This window comes from Odocoileus virginianus, chromosome 5 (genome assembly GCF_023699985.2).
Source record: "Odocoileus virginianus isolate 20LAN1187 ecotype Illinois chromosome 5, Ovbor_1.2, whole genome shotgun sequence".
NCBI lineage: Eukaryota > Metazoa > Chordata > Mammalia > Artiodactyla > Cervidae > Odocoileus > Odocoileus virginianus.
This window is the reverse complement of record NC_069678.1, coordinates 11,641,835-11,649,975: the sequence shown is the minus strand read 5'-3', so window position 1 is coordinate 11,649,975 and position 8,141 is coordinate 11,641,835. Positions and strand designations below refer to the sequence as shown.

Genomic DNA, 8,141 nt, shown 5'->3' with positions numbered 1-8,141 from the left:
AGTCGTGTGTGACTCTTGTGATCACATGGACCGTAGCCCTGCTAGGCTCCTCCGTCCATGGATTCTCCAGGTGAGAATACTGGAGTGGGTTGCCATTTCCTTCTCCATATATGGACCTTTGTAGGCAAAGTAATGTCTCTGCTTTTTAATATGCTGTCTAGGTTTGTCATAGCTTTCCTTTCAAAGAGCCAGCGTCTTTTAATTTCATGGCTCCAGTCACCATCCACAGTGATTTTGAAATCCAAGAAAATAAAGTCTGTCACTGTTTCCATTCTTTCCCCATATATTTGCTATGAAGTGATGGGACCAGATGCCATGATCTTTGTTTTTTGAAGCATTACATAGTTTATAGTGTCATTCTCAGTTCATGAGAATGCTGGTTTTCCTGCCCCTGCCAGCCCTGGATATTTTTGACTGTTGGCTTTTATCAATCTTGGCAGCATGTCCACTTGCCTTCCCTGTGGCATCAGCTTCCTAAAGCCCCCTCTGCTCCCAGCTTCTCTCCTTTTGCATGTCAATCTTCCATTACCTAGTTTTAATAATGACCTTGACAACTTAAAAAACCCCTCTAAAAGATTGAAATAGGCTTGTCCAGGACACCTTTTTTCAGCCAATCAACACGTAGTCATTGCCTATTAATCAGGTGCCAGGCACTGTCTAAGCCCAGCACTGAATGAGCACGATAAGGCCTCTGCTGTTGTGGAGTTTAATTCTTGTAGTGGAGGACGGGTCACAAAGGAAGAAGCAGAAAATGATCGAGCAGTTAGTCTGCATGTGAGGTCGCTTCAACCTTAGGGACTGTAGCCCACCAGGCTCCTCTGTCCATGTGATTCTCCAGGCAAGAATACTGAAGTGGGTAGACATTCCCTTCCTCAAGGGATCTTCCCGACCCAGGGATCGAACTCGCGTCTCTTATGTCTCCTGCATCAGCAGGTGGGTTCTTTATCACTAGCACCACCTGGGAAGCCCAACAGTCAGTTTACTTACTAGACAGTTAAGTGTTATCCTGAGAATTAATACAGGGAGACGTGATGGTTACTGGGAGGTTGGTTGAGATTGAATGGTCAAGAAAAGAACTTCTGAGGAAAACAACACATAAACCGAGCTCTGAAGGACAAGAGCCAAGCTCGGGGAGGAGCCAGCTAGGCAGTGGGAGCATCATGTGCGAAGGCCAGAAAGGAGGAAGGAGCTTGGCTCCTCAGTGGGGGGCGCTGAGAGAGAATGATGGACGATTGGGTGGAGTGTGGGTTGCTGCCACCGCCCTACAGTTTTGCTGTGGAGGGCGAGGAAAGCTTGGGGCAAGCACCTGGAAGGGGACATGAGCTTGTGGGAAGATTTTTACGGACATGAGATGCTGAAGCGTGTTTACATGCCGATGGGTGGCTCTGGCAGAAGAGAAGCTCGTGATGCAGGTATGAGGGCCTGGGCAGGAGCCATAGCCTTGAAGAGTGGGGGAGGGTGGAATCAAGGCACCTGGATGGACCTAGGACGTTATCCCTCCTCACGGGAGGTACGCAGACAGGTGGTCTTGATGTGAGGAGGCCAGTGGTTTGTGGTAAGGAGAGGAGAGGGTTCCTGTCAGATTGCACCAGGTTTTTCCCCAGGAAGTATAAAGCAAGGTCATTGGCGTGGTGGTGGTATGAAGCGGCAGGGGTGTGAGGAGAATGTAGGAGGTGTGAAGAATGAGGGGAGGAGAGTGTATATCACTTTGGAGTCTGGGGAAATGTCATTCTGAGGAGGCAGACAGGGCTCACTGAGCATGCAGGTGCCCATTTGAAATGAAAAAAAAAAAATTTATTTGGCTGCGCTGGGTCTTTCGTGGCAGCACAGGGAATCTTCCAGTCGTAGCATGCAAACTCTTAGTTGCCACAGGTGGATGTGGAGTCTAGTTCCCTGATCGGGGATCGAACCCGGGCCCCCTGTCTTGGGAGTGTGGAGTCTTAGCGACTGGACCACCAGGAACGTCCCCCATCTGAGTTTGACTTAAGCTGTGCCCAGCTGTTGACTCGGAGGGAATCCTTCTGCTCTTCCAGGCCCAGCAGTCCCGCTCCTAGCTTCGCTCGCTCACCTCCTTAGTTGGGAGCATGGGGTAGGAAGCCAGGTGAATTCTGCACCTGAGAGCTGGCAGGAGGAGGCAGGCGAGGAGGGAGGGCGAACAGTGGAAGAAAGGCAAGCAGGCCCATGTCCCCAGCTCAGGAAGTCAGCGACCCTGGGCAGCGGCAGGAGCCCTGGCAGGGCTGGAGGCTAATTTTAGAAGGCCTCCAGGTTCCATTGTTCCGGGTGAAGCTGGGCAGGAGAGGTGGTGGCTTGGGGCGGTGATACCAGTGTGGGAAAGGAAGCGAGGCTTCGTGTGAGAAGGATGGAAACTCTGAGGGTGGTGTGCAGGTTTCGGCCCTTGGGGACGTTCTGCCCCGGTTCCCACGGGCAGGTAGGAAGTCACCCCTCCCCTGACTCCTTTCTGCCGTGGGTAGCTTTTCCATCGTCCTGCTGAGCACGTGGTCGGCTGGAACCCTCAGCTCCCACGCCCATCCAGCACTGTTGTCCCCCGGCCAGCTCTCAGGCCGGTGGAGGGTAAATGCCAGCCCATCAGAGGAGCACAGTGACTCTGTGTGACTGTCCCCACTGCTGGTGAGGCAGCGAGGTCCACTTTACATGGTGGGATTTGAGGCCCAGATGCAGCCAGTGACTGCCCAATGTCTCACTTTGGTAGCTGCGCCCTGTCAAGATCTACCAGCTGGTGGTTTAGTCACTGTCGTGTCCGACTCTTGCAACCCCATGGACTGTAGCCCGCCAGGCTCCTCTGTCCATGGGGTTCTCCAGGCAAGAATACTGGAGTGGGTTGCCATTTCTTTGTCCAGGGGATCTTCCCGACCCAGGAATTGAAGCTAGGTCTCCTCCACTGCAGGCAGTTTCTTTACTGACTGAGCTATGAGGGAAGGCATGATCTACGGGGGCTTCCTAGATTTCTGGAAGGACAGAATACTGTTGTTGCCCTGGTGAGGTTGGCTGCTGTTCGCACAGCAGACTGGAGGCACGGTGGAGATGCTTTTCTGAGAATTCGTGTAAGAAGAGAGGCAGTGCAGGGATCCGAGGACGGGCCCCCACCAGGTGCTAGCTGCGTGACCTTGAGCAAGCCATTTAATCTCTGGGAGACCCCAGGTCCTCATCTGCTAGGTGGTGCCCAGAATCCCTGGCTGGTTCTCAGCTCAGATGAGATAACGTGCTGGAAAGCACTGCGCAAGAAGGAACTCTTATCAACATGAAGCTGTAAGGCCACATCAAAGGCTGGATTTTTATCTCAGCCCAAGGGGAAAAGGCTTGCTTCTCAAAAGGAAAAAGGATTCATTATAATTATGTGAGGGTTTCATGACTAGGTGGATCTTGTTAAAGTCTCATGACTGAAGGGCACGCAGGGGAGAGGGATGAGGCATGCTCAGGCTAGGAAAATTCCAGACCCCGTTGGTCTCCAAGGTTCTCTCGAGGTGGAGAGCTCTTACAGGCAGGGAAAGCCATTCAAGAAGGCCACTTGCATGATTTAGAATTCTGAAGATGACTTGATAGCTGGGTATGTTTTTTGTTGCTTAATAGGTTTTTTCCAGTTAATTCTCCCGGGTTCTTTCCATTCCCTGGGCAGGAGGAGTCGGCTTTAATATATCCCCACTGGCAGTAAGCTGCTGCACGGTGAACGGAGGTGAGAAGGTGCAGATTCGAGGGGGAGAGAGGACTTAGGGAAAGGATCTCAGCTTCAGGGTTGGAGGGACGTCAGGCTGTCCTCAAGGTGACAGATTCAGCTGATCATTCTTACTTCTCTAGTTAGCTGGCAAAAGCCTACTTAGCCTATAAATCAAAGGTTGAATGATATCCCCTCTGGGAAGACCTCCCCAGTATTATCAGACAAAATTAATGAGCTCTCTTCTGTGCTCCTATATCAATAAGGTTGCTTTTAGATGCAAGTAAGAGGAAATTCCATTCAAATGGACTTAAATAATAAAGAGAATTTATTATCTCAGATGCCTAAGAATTTCAGAAGTAATAGCTTCAGGCATGGTTTGATCAGGACTCCAGCTCTTTTCGTCATTTGTTCTCTAGATTCTAGCTCCTTCAGATGTGTTGGCTTTGTTTTCAGATTGACTTCTCTCAAGGAGTCAAGATGGCAGCCACCAGCGATAAAGACTGCATTCATCCTTCTTGACTTAAGGGCAGAAAGAGAGAATGTGTTCTTCCCTAGCCATAGAGCAAAAGCCTTAAGCCCCACTGTGGTTAGACTGACCTGAAGTGGATAAGAGAATCCACGCACCAGTTAATATTATAGCTTCTCTTCCTGAATCAGTCAGTGTGTGGTACAAACAATGAAATTATGCCAGGCAGATCACCTTGGAACTGGAGTGAGAGCAATCTCATCCAAGCACGTGGCTCCTACAAAGTAGGAGTGGGGTGGTTCCAAGAGGGATTTAGGACAGAGATGAGGGCAATTATTGCCAGGAATGTAACCAACTAATGCCCACTATACTCCCACGGCACTTGGCATTCTGTACTAAAATCGGGTGCATTTTGTTAGGCTCTCCAATTCCCCTTAATTATGTTGAAGTTCAGTTTGTAATTTTTTCTTTTATAGACTGTGCTTTTACTATTGTATCTATTGATCTATAGATTCAACACAATCCCAATCAAAACCCCAGTCTGACCCAAGGTCACAAAGATTTTCTCCTATGTTCTCTTCTAGAAGTTTTATAAATTTAGGTTTTATATTTAAGCCTATGATCCATTTTAAGTTGATTTCTGTATGTAGTGTGAGGTATAGATTGTTAGATTTTTTTTTTTTTTGCATATAGATATCCAGTTGTTCTGGCCTCATTTATTGAAAAGACTATCTTTTCTCTACTGAACTGCCTTTCCACACTTGCTGAAAATCAGTAGGTGTGTGCTAAGTCACTTCAGTCGTGTCCGACTCTGTGTGACCGTATGGATTGTAGCCCACCAGGCTCCTCTGTCCATAGGATTCTCCAGGCAAGAATACTGGAGTGGGTTGCCATGCCTTTCTCAAGCGGATCTTCCTCACCCAGGGATGGAACCCGAGTCTCTTAAGTCTCCTGCATTGACAGACAGGTTCTTTAACCACTAGCACCACTGGGGAAGCCCTTTGTACACGTATGTTTAGGAATTTCTATTCCTGAGTTGATTTATTTGTCTAGTTTTAAAAGCAAACTCCACACTGTCTTAATTATTTTAGCTAGATGATTAGTCTTCAAATCAGGTAGTGTAAATCCTCCAACTTTGTTTTTTCAAGGTTTTTTCAGCCCCTCAAGGTCCTTTGCTTTTCCAAATACATACACTTTAGAATAAGCTCATAAATATCTATAAAAAAGCTGGCTGGGGTTTTGATTGGGATTGTATTGAATCCCATAGACACTTTGGGAGAATTGGCATTTTAACATCCTTGAGTCTCTGATCCATGACTGTGGTATATATCTCTCCACTTATTTAGATCTTTAATTCTTCTCAGCCATGTTTTGTAGTTTTTAGTGTACAGATGTTGCATGTCTTTGATCAGATCTACCCCTATGTCATAGTTTTAAAACTACTGAAATTGTCATTTATTTTGTTGTCATTACTTATTTATTGCTAATAAGTAGAAATACAATTGAGTTTTGTATATTGATCTTGTATCCTGCAACTTCATTGAATTCACTTATCATTTCCAGTAACTTTTTTAGAGAACTTCATCAAATTTTCTCCATAGATGATTATGTCATCTCTGAATAGAGACAGTGTTTTTTGTTTTTGTTTTTTTTTTTGCTTTGTTTTGTTTAGTCACTAAGTCATGTCTGACTCTTGAGACCCTCTGGACTATAGCCTGCCAGGGTCTTTTGTCCATGGGATTTTTCCCAGGCAAGCATGGTGGAATGTGTTGTCATTTCCTCCTCCAGGGGATCTTCCTGACCCAGGGATGGAACCCGTATCTCCTGTGTCTCCTGCATTGCAGGTGGATTCTTTATCACTGAGCTACCAGGGAAGCCTGAAGGCAGTTTCACGTCTTTCTAACTTGGATGTCTTTTATTTCTTATCTTGTTGCGCTGGCTAGAAACCTCAGTACCATCGTCAGAACAGGTGATGAGTTTGGATGTCACTCATTCCCAGTCTTGGGCAGAAAGCCCTTAGACTTTAACCATTATGTATGCTGTTAACCGTAGTTATTTTCGTAGATGCCTTTTATCAGAATGCGGAGGTTTGTTCTATTACTGGTTCGCTGAAGGTTTTTAATCAGGAATGTGTGTTGGATTTCATCAAATACCTTTGCCACATCTAAAAGTATCTTTTTTCTTTTTAAGTTTGTTATTAATAACTAGGGGATTATATTGATTGATTTTCAAATGTTAGACCAATTTTGCCTTTGTTGGCTAAATCTCAGTTGATTGTGGTATTTTATCCTTTATACATATACACATATATATATATATTCTTTTCATATATAGCAAAATTCAATTTGCTAAATTTTGGTTTAGAATTTTTGTATCTATGAGGAATTTTGGCCTTGTTTTCTTTTAATGCCTTTGTCTTGTTTTGGTATCAGAGTAATTCTAGCCTCATAGAATGAGTTAGGAGTACTTCTTCCTCTTCAATTATCTGAAAGAGTTTGTGTAAAATTGGTATTATTTCTTCCTTATATCCTTGGTAGAATTCATCAGTCAAGACATGCAGGGCTGGGGTTTCTTTGTGGGAAGATTTTAAGCAAGGAAATTTCCTTAATAAATATAGGATTATTCACACTATCTATTTCTTTCTGTATGAATTTTGGTAATTTGCGTCTTTCAAGCAATTTGTCCATTTCATTTAAGTTGTCAAATTTATTGGCATAGAGTTGTTTTCAATATTTCCTCATTATTTTCTTAATACCTAAGAATATGGAGGTTTGTTACTTTCTCAGTCTTGATGTTGATGAATTTTTGTCTTTCCTCTTTTTCCTGATTGATTTGGCTAGAGATTCATCAGTTTAAAAAAAAAAAAAAACATTTTACCAGTTTATTTAAGGATATACAGAGATACACAGGGCAAGGTCTGGGAGGGTCCCAAGCACAGGAGTTTCTGTCCCTGTGGAGCTGGGGACCATTGTCCTGCCTCCGTGTGGATGTGTTCACCAACCTGCAAGCTCCCCGAACCCCGTGCTATTGGGATTTTATGGAGGCTTCCTCGTGTCGGCATGATCAATTTTAATTAACTCCACTTGCAGACTCTCTCCCCTCTCTGGAGGATGAGGAGTAGGACTGAAAACTTCAGGCTTCTAATCACAGCTTGGTATTTCTGGTAACCAGCTATTATCCTGGAGTCAGAGATTCATCAATTTCATTAATGTTCTCAAAGATGCAACTTTTGGTTTGATAGATTTTTTTCCCTTAATTTTTTTAGGTTCTCTATTTCATTGATTTCCACTGATATTCCTTTCTTTCATTTGCTTAGGTTTTTAATTTTCTCTTCTTTTCTTAACTTTTTCTTTTAAAATATGAAATGTTTTCACGAATTTATCTGTCATCCTTACCCAGGGGCCGTGCTAATCTTCCCTGTATTGTTCCTGCATTGGCAGGTAGATTCTTTTCCACTAGTGTCACCTGGGAAGGCCTGTATGGTTCAAATTTTAGTATATGTGCTGCTGAAGCGAGCACCCCAACTTCTTAACATTAGAGCTAAAGTCATTTGTTTGAGATCCTTATTCTTTAAAAAAATTTTTTTTGGCTGTACCTTGCAGGACCTTGGTTCTCTGACCAGGGATTGGATCCACACACCCTGCAGTGGAAGTACAAAATCTTAACCACTGCACGATTCTTTATTTTTTTCTAATACAGGTATTTGGTGCTATAACTTTTAAGTATTGTTTTGTGGCAAATTATAATTTGTGTGTTTTCTTTTCAGCCAAAATACTTTCTATTGTCCCTTTCGATTTCTTCTTTGACCCATGGATTATTTGGAGGTGTGTTATGTGGTTTCCAAATGGTTGCGGATATTGCTGAGACCTTTCTGTGATTTTTTTTTTTGCATTTTTTATTTTGTACTGGGGTACAGCCGGTTAACAATGTTGTGATAATTTCAGGTGAACATCCAAGGGACTAAGCCATACATATACATGTATCCATTCTCCGCCAAACCCA

At 44.3% G+C, this 8,141-nt stretch overlaps 1 non-coding gene across 1 annotated transcript; it reads right to left on the bottom strand.

The window, feature by feature from the left end:
- Nucleotides 1–7,493: 7,493 nt before the first annotated feature.
- On the bottom strand, nt 7,494–7,595 carry LOC139035337 (U6 spliceosomal RNA). The gene has a single exon (XR_011488005.1). It is a non-coding gene; the product is annotated as a U6 spliceosomal RNA (small nuclear RNA).
- Nucleotides 7,596–8,141: the final 546 nt, after the last annotated feature.